The sequence below is a fragment of the Protopterus annectens genome, chromosome 16.part0 (assembly GCF_019279795.1).
Source record: "Protopterus annectens isolate FY-2018-M chromosome 16.part0, PAN1.0, whole genome shotgun sequence".
Lineage (NCBI taxonomy): Eukaryota > Metazoa > Chordata > Ceratodontiformes > Protopteridae > Protopterus > Protopterus annectens.
Genome location: NC_056750.1, coordinates 126,607,034 through 126,619,370, shown reverse-complemented (window position 1 = coordinate 126,619,370; position 12,337 = coordinate 126,607,034). Strand labels below are relative to the sequence as shown.

The window sequence follows — 12,337 nt, the reverse complement described above, 5'->3', positions numbered from 1 at the left end:
CCTGCTGCAGTCATCACACTTGGGTTATCCTGTCGTCAGGCGATCCCGCAGTCAGCTGGAACTCCGAAGTCTTGGTCCAGCGTCGGTTGCTGTCGCTTCTTCCCTGATGTCAGTGCGCCAGGGGTATATATAATGCAACCAACGCCATTTTTTTCAGTTTTTCATGCCCCAGATGTCAGGTGCCCCCAAAAAGGTGGTCAGTAATTAGTACCAAATAGAGTAAACTTGCACAAACACAAAATCCCTTCAGCTATAAGCAAATACATCAGGAGGGTATTGAAGAGATTTAGCCAGTAGGTCAGAGGGGATGGAGGGAGGGTAACCTGGACTGCAGCAGGGTGTACACTCGAACATCTACATTTATGGTAGGTACAAAACTGTACTATGTTCATCGTGTTACCTTGCTGCAGTCATCACACTTGGGTTGAATCCCAAAGCTAAGGATGAGTGGAGGTATCATAGAGGGTTAGAGGAGGCTAGAAGTCCCTGCAGAACTGCAGTGGTGAAGCCCGCCCTGGTCTTAGAGTAAAGTGGTAAGTGATAGTGTTTGGTAAAGGTGTGTACTGAACTCAAAGTTGCAGCTTCCAAAATCTCCTTGGTTGGAACCCCCCTGAGAAAGGCTGTAGAAGTAGCTGTTGCCCTGGTAGAGTGGGGCCTAATGGTAGCAGGAACTGGTTTTCCATGATGGGTATAGCAAAAACGTATGCAATGACCTATCCATTTGGAAATGGTTTGCTTTGATATAGTCTTCCCTTGAGAAGCTGTAGCATAGGATACAAAGAGCTGGTCAGATTTTCTGAAAGCCTTAGTTTTGTCCAAGTAGTAACGAAGTTGCCTGTGAATGTCCAAGGAATGCAGGAGTCTCTCACCTTTGTTCTGTGGATTTGAGAAGAAGGTGGGTAAGTGGATGGTTTGATTTAAAGCCACATTGGAAACCACCTTAGGCATAAAGGAAGGATTAGTTCGTAGAGAAACTCTGTCTTGATAAAAAATGAGGAAAGGTTCCACTGCCATTAGTGTCTGTAGCTCTGAGACTCTTCTAGCTGAAGTTATTGCTAGCAGCAGGGCAGTCTTCCATGATAGGAACTGAAGATCTGCAGAGAAAGCTGGTTCAAAGGGAGGAAGCGTTAGTTTTTCCAGAACAAAATTGAGGTCCCATGTTGGTGTAGGTGCTCTCCTGGGTGGTCTAATGTTTTTTGCCCCCCTGAGGAACTGCCTTAGAAGTGGATGCGAAAATAAAGGTGGATCCGTGTTGCAGTGGGCCGAAATAGCTGAAGCATGGATTTTAATGTAGGAGAAAGAAAGTCCTTTGTGCAACATCTCAGTTAAATACTGTAGAATGTGAGGCATGTGAGGCTGAATTGTGTCTTGGCCTTTAGCTTGGTTCCAAGCACAAAACCTTTTCCATTTGTCCGAATAAGCCATCCTGGTGCTTGGCCTCCTAGCTTCCAGAATAACATCCATAACTGCTTGGGAAAGAGGAGCTGGCTGGATGCTTAGTTGATTTGCCATGCAGCCAGATTTAAGGTTTTGAGCTGGCTGTGAAGAATCTGATTGTTTTGTTGTGTGAGTAAATGGGAAATTTGTGGTAATATCCATGGTGGGCCGTGGGCCATATTCCTCAACAGCGGGTACCAGTGCTGGCATGGCCAGTCTGGGGCTATGAGAATCAGTCGTGGTCTCTCCTTTTTGACTTTCAAAAGTACCTTTGTGAGGAGAGGCAATGGAGGGAAGGCATATACTGTCAGGTTTTTCCAACTGAAAGAGAGTGCGTCCACTTTCCAAGCTTGATGGTGAAGTGCCCTTGTACAAAATTTTGTTAGTTGATAGTTTTGAGGGCTGGCAAACAGGTCTATGTCTGGAAGGCCCCATTTTTGAGTTATCATTGTAAATACTTGTGGATCTAGTTTCCACTCGTGGGGATCCATGATGTTCCTGCTGAGGTCGTCTGCCAATGTGTTTTTCTGTCTTGGCAGGAACTGAGCTTGTAACTGAACTTGGTAAGCCAGAGCTGTGTTCCATAAGGTCATTGCTTGCCTGCACAGAGGGTAGGAGTGAGTACCCCCTTGTTTGTTTATGTACCACATTACTGTGATGCTGTCCGTTTTTATTGTCAGTTGTCCTGGATGTAATAGATCCTTGAAGGCTGTCAGAGCTTTCTGTACAGCTAGCATCTCTTTTTGATTGATGTGCAGATTCCTTTGATCTGCAGTCCATATGCCTTGAACGCACTGTCCTGCCATGTGAGCCCCCCTGGCATAATCTGATGCATCTGTTGTGATAGTTTGCCTGGCTGGGGGCAAGGTGAAAGGCTGACCCTTGTTGAGGTGACATGCCTGTGACCACCATAGAAACTCCTGTTGTAGGCAGGGAATGAAAGCTATCATTGTGTTCAAGCTGTGGCTGTGTTGAGACCATACAGCCTACCTTGACCTTGCAAACACAGGTATTGTAGAAAAACTTACCAGCTTAAATGTAAACCCATATGTCACAAGATGGGTTGCAAACTGGCTTAAGGACAGAACCCACAGGGTTAGAGTTGCTGGCTATGTCAGACTCCAAGCGGTCACAAGTGGTGTCCCACAGGGCTCGGTCCTTGGCCCCTATTGTTCGGCATCTACTTCTCAGAAGTACAGGCCAACCATGGGGAGGACTTTGTTGACAAAGTTTGCAGATGACTGCAAAACTGGCGCCAAAGTGGAAAGTGCATCGGACACGGATATCCTTCAGAATGGACTCACGGAAACAGATAGCTGGTGCCAGAGCCATGGCCTGAAGTTAAATGCCAAAAATGTATAGTCATACCCTTCAAAAACAAGGTAACCCCAAGCTACCATATAGGTGGCAATCCACTAAGCACAGAAGAGGTTATCAGGGACCTGGGGACCCAGGTTGACAGTGGCCTTTCTTTTGACACTCACATTGCTAAAGTGGTTAGAAAGACCTTCTACATTGCCCACCTGATCATGAAGGGATTCACATCCAGATCTAGTGAGGTCATTGTTCCTGTACTCTTCACTTATCAGACCAATGATCGAGTACAATGCCCCATTCGGGATGTATCTCACCGACATCTGCAGCAATTGGAGAGACCCCAAAAGTTCCTCACCAAAAGGATAAAGGGACTCCAAAATCTGTCATATGCTGCCAGATTGAAGAAACTCCAGCTCTATTCAGTTGCATACCGTCTGCTCAGAGTTGACATGTGCCTGACATACAAGGCCATGTCCAACCCGGAATTAATGGACATGCTCCACCTCAAAAAATCCAAATCCACCAAAACCACTAGAGCAAGCGACTTAAACCTTAGCACGGATATAAATAGGACCTGCTGGAGGGATAGATTTATTACTCAGAGACTCCCTATGCTGTGGAATAAAATGCATGTGAGGCAGAGCACCTCACTGGCTCTGTTCAAGAGAAATCTTGACCTGTGGATGGGAGATCGTAGGTTTATCCCGGGAATCATCTCTGTGTCACTGCTGGACAGAGGCACAACAAACTAATGGGCACAGTATTTTTTCATATAAGGGGTGGCGTAAGCCACAAAAATTTGGGCTAGGCTTATAAATGCCTTAGGGCAGATAGCCTAGTATAAACCTATGAACCTATGAACCTATACGCTTTTTAGGTACCACTGTAATTTCCTCATATGCAGCTTTGCAAATGATATTAGTAGTATGTAAGATGCCATGAAGCCCAAGGCCTGCAGAATTTTTCTTGCAGTTAATTGGGCCTTTGTTGCCATTGTTTTGAAATATTGAGTCAGTTGTAGTTGTTTGTCTGGCGTCAGATAAGCCTTCTGAGCCATTGTATTCAAGCTGGCACCCAGGAATGTCATATTTTGTGAGGGTACTAGTTTTGACTTCTTTTCGTTTACTGTGTATCCCAGGCAATTTAGTAGATGTTTCACAAAGCCAGATGATGTAAGAGAATGTCCTTGCTTTCTGCTTGGATGAGGCAGTCGTCCAGGTATGGGTATATTTGAATTCCTCTTTGTCTGCAGTATGCAATTACTGGTGCCAGGCATTTTGTGAAGACTCTGGGTGCAGTAGATAAGCCAAAGGGCAGTGCAGAGAATTGGTAATGGGTTGAACCTGCAATGAAATGGAGGTATCTTCTGCAACTTTGTCTGATAGGGACATGCAGGTATGCCTCCTTGAGGTCCAACATTACTAGCCATGCTTCCTTGCCCAACATGGGAAGAAGCTGCTGTAGTGTTAGCATCTTGAATTTGGGTACTTGTAAGTAAGTAAGTATTTAGAATTGAAAGGTCCAGAATTGGTCTCCAGGCATTGTCCTTTCTGGGCACTAGAAAGAGTCTTGAGTAAAATCCTTGACCTTGCTCTCGAATAGGTACCAGTTGAATGGCTCATGTCCATGAGAGCTGTAATTTGTTTTTGTGCCTCTGCCCATTGATTTTATGGCAGGTTTGGCATTCCTCTTTTCCTTGGCAAGGTGTGAAAATGGAATCTGTATCCTCGTAAAATTATGTCTAGGACCCATTTGTCCTTTGTGACAATGTGCCAGTTGTCTGGAAAAAGTGAGAGTTTTCCTCCCAAGGGGGCTGCCAAGAGAGTGTTGCTTGGCCAGATGAGGTGCAAGTCATTGAGTTTGCCTTCTGGTAGATTGGGACCTGTCTTCTCCTCCCTTCTGTGTTGTAGTGCCCCATTGGCGAGGTTTGTACTGGGCTTGTGGTTGTCCTCTGCCCCTTGGGCATCTGTATTTACCCCTCTGTGTTCTGTCAGTAGCTGGAAAGGACCAATTTTTTGTTGGCCAGTTTCTGCTCAACCGACCGGGCTGTACCTGTAACAAATCTTTGACTGTCTGCATAGATTTTGCCTTATCCTCCATTTTCTTTAAAACCTCTTCTGCTTTAACTCCAAAAGAACATCCTGCTGTAAGGGAGCATCTAGAAGTTTTGCTTTAACATGATCAGGTAGAGTTTGTTCCTTTAACCAAGCATGCCTACGTATAACAGACCCAGTGACAGCTGCTCTGCAGGAGGCCTCCAAAGAATCAAACCCACATTGTAAGGTATGTTTGCCCACCTGTTCAGTGGCATGCAACAGATCCTGCATTTCTTTCAATTCAGATTGTTGAGGGAGAGTGGTCATTCTTTGCTTTAACTGAGAGATTAGAAATTGCTGGTACTTAAGCATGTGAAATTGGCAATTTAGTGCCGTCATAGCTAGAGTGGCTGAGGTGTAAACCTTTTTCCCCCACCTGTCTCGTGCTCTGGAATCCCTCTCAGAAGGTACAGGATTTTTAGCCATAGAAGCCTTAGCCCCCTTGGGACCCTGGGAGATTGTCTCTGGGTCAGCAACAGGGCTTTTGTAAAGAAATTTGTGGGAATCAGGCACTCTATAATATCTGTCAGGCTTAGCCAGAGCAGGAGGTAGAGAATCAGGGTTAAAACTGGATTCTAAGTAAACATCATCCACAATGTCTAAAACTGGTGGGATGGCAAGTGGTCTGTGTTGGGGGAGTAAAAGAAACTCTCTGAGCCTTTTCTTCGAGTCAGAATAGTCCTGATCTTCCCATTGAAAATGTTCCCTCATAGTGTGTAAAGTTTCCCCAAAGGAGTAGTCTTCAGGAGGAGAAGCTGAGGGAATGGAATCCTCAGCATCAGAATCTTCATAAGGGGAGAAGGAGTAATCTTGGTCCTCAGAGGAGTCTGAAGAAATGGACACTTGTTCAGAGGATGCATAATCTTCCTCTTGTCTAGGCCTTTTGTCAGGAGGGGGCTGAGAACCCCTGATTAAAGTGATCAAATCTTCAGCCATTTTGAACATCTGTTTCTTAGGCATGGGGCCTTAAACAGGGGACTGAAGTGCAGTCTTTTTAGATTTAATAGGAGTCTTCGTCTTAGAAAACGTTTTAATGGCGAGTGTCATCGGTCTGAAAACGCCTTCAGAAACCGATGGCGTTTCTGCAGCACCAACATCTTTTTCAGCAATGTCATCGGTAGGGCCTGAACTAAATGGCTGCGTCGGCCTGGTACATTCCGCCAAAATTTCCGAAGCTGTCTCGGGTTCCAGATCTGCGGTAGTCAGGGGCTGCGTCGGAGCCTCAATGAGGACTGGAGACCGGACCAGCCGAGGCCTCGGAATCTGGCTTAGGCCTGGGCTGCCTGTCCTTATCCTTGCGTTTTTTGTGCACGCTGGTTGTCGGTTGCTCCGACGGCATGGTGTAGTTAAATTTCCTACCGAAGTAGTGTCGTGCTAAATCAAAGCGTCTTTTAATAGTACGCTTATTAAACCTAGCACAAAAATGACAACCAGTGACGTTGTGGTCTGGGCCTAGGCAAGGTATGCAATAAGAATGAAAATCCTTATGAGGTATTTGCTTCCCACAAGAAATACAATTGTTAACTTTTTCTGACATCGGTCTGAGGCAAGAAAAGTTTCCCCAATGGGGTACTTTATAGAAGACTTCGGTCTGAAATTCGAATTCGAAAATCTCAGTAGTCGGCTGACTGACACTTGCGAACTGCTTCTGCTTCGGGCACCGCGCGGCAAGAAAGACTGAAGAAAATGGCGTCGGTTGCATTATATATATACCCCTGGCGCACTGACGTCAGGGAAGAAGCGACAGCAACCGATGCCGGACCAAGACTTTGGAATTCCAGCCGACTGCGGGACTGCCTGATGACAGGATAACCCAAGTGTGATGACTGCAGCAGGGTAACACGATGAACATCGCCATTTAGCTATAATTTAGCAACTCCTTAAGAAAAGCTTAAAACAATAATAATACAGATTGAGGATAGCATGCAGTTGTTCTGTCTGGTTGGCTGGTTCTGCTTTTTTTCAAAGAACATCTTGTCCTGTTCTAATGCTAACTCTCACAACCAATAAGGTCAGACAAATCCAATTTTTGTACTTATGTCTTTTTTAAACTGGCTGGAAGAAAGTAAAGGAAAAATATGCCTCACATTCAAGAAAATCTTATAAGTATTTGCTCTGTATTTTCCTACCACTTGTATATGTCATTAACCTCTCAAGCTCTAACAGTTATTTTCATGACCTAAGCCAATGTGCTATAATCATCTGTATACTAAAAGTGAGCTTTCTAATACTGAAAAAGTACAGAGCAGTTTCATTCCCTCCTCCCCACCATTTAAAATTCTAGAAAAGACTAATGTAAATCTTCAGCTAAGTGAATGATACAATTAAGTAAAAACCACTCGCATATTTCAATTAATAAAGACACATTAGCTTTAGTGCTCTTACTAGTTGTAGAATGAACTTAACTCTGCTCCACCAGACCCTTTGGACAGTGGACTACCCTTTTCCAATGCTTTAAAAAGGAGTTATAACAATGTAGAAATTGTCAAACCAAAAATAGTCAAAACTGGGAACCTCACTGATAAACATAAAATAACTGCTGTCCAAAATCACGGCTTACAGTAGATATTCTAAAATACTGCTGTTGTAGTAGTCTAGCCTACATGGGCCTTATCTCCTACACTAGTCAGTCTGTCTGTCTGAGCCTTCCCTTTGCTCATAGGTTCATAGGTTCATACTAGGCTATCTGCCCTAGGGCATTTATAAGCCTAGCCAGAGTGTGTTTGGCTTTCGCCACCCATTTTAAATGAATTTTGCTATGCCCTTTTTTGAGGTTAGTATACTGTGCCTCTGTCTAACAGTGACACAGAAGTGATACCCGGGGTAAACCTACGATCTCCCATCCACTCATCAAGATTCCTCTTGAAGAGAGTCAATGAGGGACTCTGCCTAACCTGGACTGGGATTTTATTCCAGAGTGAAGGGAGCCTCTGGGTTGATGCACAGATCACCAGTGCTCAAACTGCCAGAAGCTCAGATTGAGCTCCACATGAAAAGCAGTTGGAGTAAAAAGCTTCAGAGCATTTTTTTGTTTGTGAAGAAGGTAACAGCCCTGAAAAGTTATTCTAGGAAACAAAGTCAACCATGAATGCAACACAAAAGGGTGAAAACAATCACAGCCTGGTAACACAAAAAGAGCACTAGCAAGAAAAGGGAGCTAGATGGAGGGATGGCAATTGCAATGGTGATCTGTTAGAACATCTACTTTTATGTGGTTTACTTACACAACTTGTACTATGTTCAATGCACAGATCACCAGTGCAGCAGCCTAAAGTATTTGGGTAGATTAGCATAACCTAGAGGAGAAAGGAAGAAGGGCAATAACTAACATTCCACAAGCCCCTGGGGAATGGTCCTAAGCAAAGCTTGTTCTGGACCTGCAAACAGAATTCATTTTGTAGTGCTTTGTGAAAATATGTACAGAGGACCAAGTTGCTGCCACTAGAATACTTCTGGAGTCCACCCATTTCAAGAAAGCCACTGATAAATCCAATGTCCTTGTACAATGAACTGAAACCATGCTTGGAAGTGGCTTTTATGGTTAAGTATAACAAACAGTAATAGACAAGTATCTATAGATTGTCTTTTTAGACACTTGCTGTTCTTTCCCATTACCTTCATGCAAGACAAACAGCTGGCCAGCTTTTCTGAAAGGTCAGGTTTTTCCTATGTACAGTATCTCAGCTGCCTGTGTACATCTAGAAATGTAATAATCCTTTCTCCATTGTTCTTTGTTCAGGAAAGAAAACTGGGAGATGAATAGCTTGGCTTAAGGTAAACCCTGAGACAACTTCTGACATAATGGTATGAATTGTTCTCAAAGAAACCTGGTCCTTGTGAAAAAATGAGGTAGTGTTGATGAGTCTACTTTGTTTAGTTGAATCTCATTTCACTAAATTTCATTTCACTCTGACCACATCATTGAAAACACAAATTACTGAAAACTCATTTCACTGAATTGAACTTAGTAAATATGGCAGGTCTATTTTGTTTAGTTGAATCTCATTTCACTGAATTTCATTTCAGTCCGACCACATCGCTGAAAACACAAATTACTGAAAACTCATTTCACTGAATTGAACTTAGTAAATATGGCAGGTCTATATTATATGAAGTTCATATAAGTGAATGCTCAATGAGCGAAAATCATGCACATGGAAAACAATATTGTGGGGGGCTGCACCCCACACCCCCCCGCTAAATATATATTCCAACTCCAAGATCGCACTACTGTGAGGAAAGGGCAAAAACTCCAATCTTCACTGTACTGTGATCCCACAACACGCATCTCAATGTCCGGGAGTTTCACTCATTAGTGCGTTCGCTTATATGAACTTTCGTTCACATAACATAGACTCTATATGGCACTGTGTAGAGTACTGTAAGGCATGTGAAAGGTATATGCCCCTTTCCCCAATGTAGTGCGATCCTGGAGTTAGTATATACAGTTGGGAGGTGTGGGGGCACAGCCTTCTAAATTGTGGGGTATGGGGGTTGCAGCACCCCCAATTTGTGTTGTATTGTATTTTACCAAATACTTCAAAACAATACATTTTAAACAATAGATATGCATAGTTACAACACCAATGACTCTCTCCAGAAGACAATAAGTACTCTAACTGGGGGGGCTATGCCCCCCACACCCAAATGTGGGGGGCTGTGCCCTCCACCCCACCTCACAACTATATATAACTCCATGATCGCACTACAGTGGGGAAAAGAGCATATACCTTTTATTTGCCTTATAGTACTCTACACAGTGCCATATATACTAACTGCAGTTCAGTGAAATGAGTTTTCAGTAATCTGAGTTTTCAGCGAAGTGGTTGAGGTGAAATGAAAGTCAGTGAAATGAGATTCAACTAAATAAACTAGACCCAGGGTTGACTCAGCATAAGGTCTTCTAAATCAGATCCTCTCCTAGCAGATGTCAGCCTTCCATGTTAAGAACCTCAAATAGAGACGGAGTAAGAAATTAAGATCCTAAGGAGGTGACATCTGTTTCCTAAGTGGCAAATATTAAAAAAACTCCTTTCAAAAACTGTTTAACTTGAGCAGTATTAGAATGGGACGGGGATCCAAAGGTAGACATGCAGAAATATCTCACAAATGCACCTTGATAGCAGAGTATGACAGGCCATGGACAGTAACTCACACAAATGATCAAGAACTAGAGGAGCTGGGCCTGAAGAGGATCCTGGTTCTTTGACTGGTACCAACTAGAAAATACTTTCCATTTACAGAAATATAATTTTCTACTAAAAGGTTTTCTCACTTCCTTTACTACCTACTGCATGTCTTCAGGTAAAAACAAGGTGCCTAAAAGGTATAAAATGCTATCATTCAAGCAGTTAGTTGAAGAATTTCCTGACTGGGGTTTGTCAAATTCCCCATCTTATGTGAGCAAATCAGGTCTGTGGGGAAGCTCATACTAATTTCCCTTGACCGGACTGAAAAGAAGAGAGAACCACTGTTGTTTTGGCCATTAAGAAGTCATCACTACAATTTCTGGAGAGTCCATCTGATTCTTAGGAAAAACTCTGGCGTTCAATGGAAAGAGTGGAAAAGCATACAGGAACATTCATCCAGGCCTATCTGCAATGAATGCTGGAGCAAAATGTCTTTAATTGCCTGTTCTGAAAGAAGGCAAACAGATCTACTTGAGGTTTACCCACAGTCGAATAAATTCTTGAAAGACCCCAGGATTAGGTTTCCATAGATGGGGGTTTGCCCAACTCCTGCTGAGCTTTTTGAAATAAAAATGTTGCTCTGACGAAATATATGAAGCCTGAATAGTCAAATTAAGCTGAATTACTACCTCCCAGGTTAAATTAGCTAGGCTGCAAAGAGGGGAAGATTTGGTACCGCTGTTTGCTTACATGATCTGGTAGCCCCCGTTTGTTTGTATACCACATCTCTGCGAAGTTGTCTGTGTACACTTGCAGGGATCCTGGGGTCCAGATATGATTCATGGTCTGCAAAGTATTGATACCTGCCAACTAATCCCTGATATTTATGTGCTTCTGTATTAAAGGATCTCATAAGGATTGAATTTTTACCCTTTTTAAACTGCTCCCTACTCCACATCTGAAGCGTCTGTGGTGTCTGACTGAAGGGTGGAGGGTGAGAAGAAGAACGGAAGACTTGGATTGCTAGTTATCTGGTCTACCCACCATCCAATCTCCCTTTTTACAAACCCCAAAACTGGGATCTGAAAGGTCAAACTGTGTAGATGCTGAATCCAGACTGATATGACATACCACTGTATTTTCCTCATGTGTAGTCTGGCAAAGGAAAGCAAGGCTATCATCAGTATTTACGAGGCATGATCTATCTTTTCCAAAGCCAAACTGGGTGGGGTCCAGAGTTTGGAGGTTACCCATGTCTTTGTTTATAAGCTCCAGGATGATGTGTTCCATGGCCTTGCAGACCAGGCTCGTCAGGCTAATGAGGCGGTAGTTCCCAGGGTCAGTGTTGGCACCCCCTTTGTGGAGTGGGATAACCGTTGCTGTGCACCATTCCTTAGGCACAAAGCCTGAAGTGAGGCTATGGATGAATATGGTACTTAGGTGGGGTGCCAGTTTGTTCTGTAGTTTGGGCAGAACGTAGCCTGGGATGTTGTCTGGTCCCATGGATGCTGTGTCCTTGGCTTTGGAGAGTACAGTCTTTACCTGTGCGCCCGTGATTACAGGGGCTTTGCAATCTTCCGGTATGGAAATGGGCCCTTTGGGGGGTGAGGGGGGGTAAAGTACGCAAAGAACCTGTCTGCCAGGATGTTGGCAATATCAGATGGTTTGGTAAATGTAGTGCCATTGTGCTGTAGATCCAAGCAGATCTTAGTGTTGCCATTGAGATTCTTGACATAGCTGTAGAGAGCTTTGTGGCTGTCTTTAGAATCCATGGCGATTTTATTTTCGTAACTAGCTTTGCAGAAATTTATGAGGGATCTCAGCTTCTTGCCGAGGCTGACTAGGGAGTTCCTGTAAACATAGGATTTTACTCTTTTTTGCAACAGTGTCTTCCTTCTGTTGTAGAGTTTGTCAGGGGACCACCAGATTGGCTTCCTTCTTTTGGAGGATAGCATCTTGGTTCTGTTGGGGATGGCACAGTCCATACACTTGTGTATGTGCTTTTACAGTGCTTTTGTACATGATTCAGCAGTCGTGTCTATTTTTCCTTCTGTGTGGGTGACATGAAGGTGGTCACTTCTGACTTAAGAAGCATGATGTTGGCTTAGGAGAAAGTTTTTTACGGTGGTTTCCTTAATGAGGGATGGGTGGGATATGGATGTCTAGGGTGATTAGCTTGTGGTCGGACCTGACCAGCGAGGAGTTGACCTCTGGCGTGGAGCATCTGTTACCCATATTGTTAATGACCAGGTCCAGGATGTTGCTGCTCCTGGTAGGGGTATGGACAAGCTGACCAGGGCGTTGGAATTGATGAATTCCAGAAAACGTTGGGCAGATGATTTAGTACATGAGTAGTTT

At 43.8% G+C, this 12,337-nt stretch overlaps 1 protein-coding gene across 1 annotated transcript in view; it reads right to left on the bottom strand.

Moving 5' to 3' along the window:
- TEP1 (telomerase associated protein 1) overlaps positions 1–12,337 on the bottom strand; it is a 2,704,809-nt gene that overhangs the window by 92,146 nt on the left and 2,600,326 nt on the right. The gene's annotated exons all lie outside the window — the stretch shown is intronic.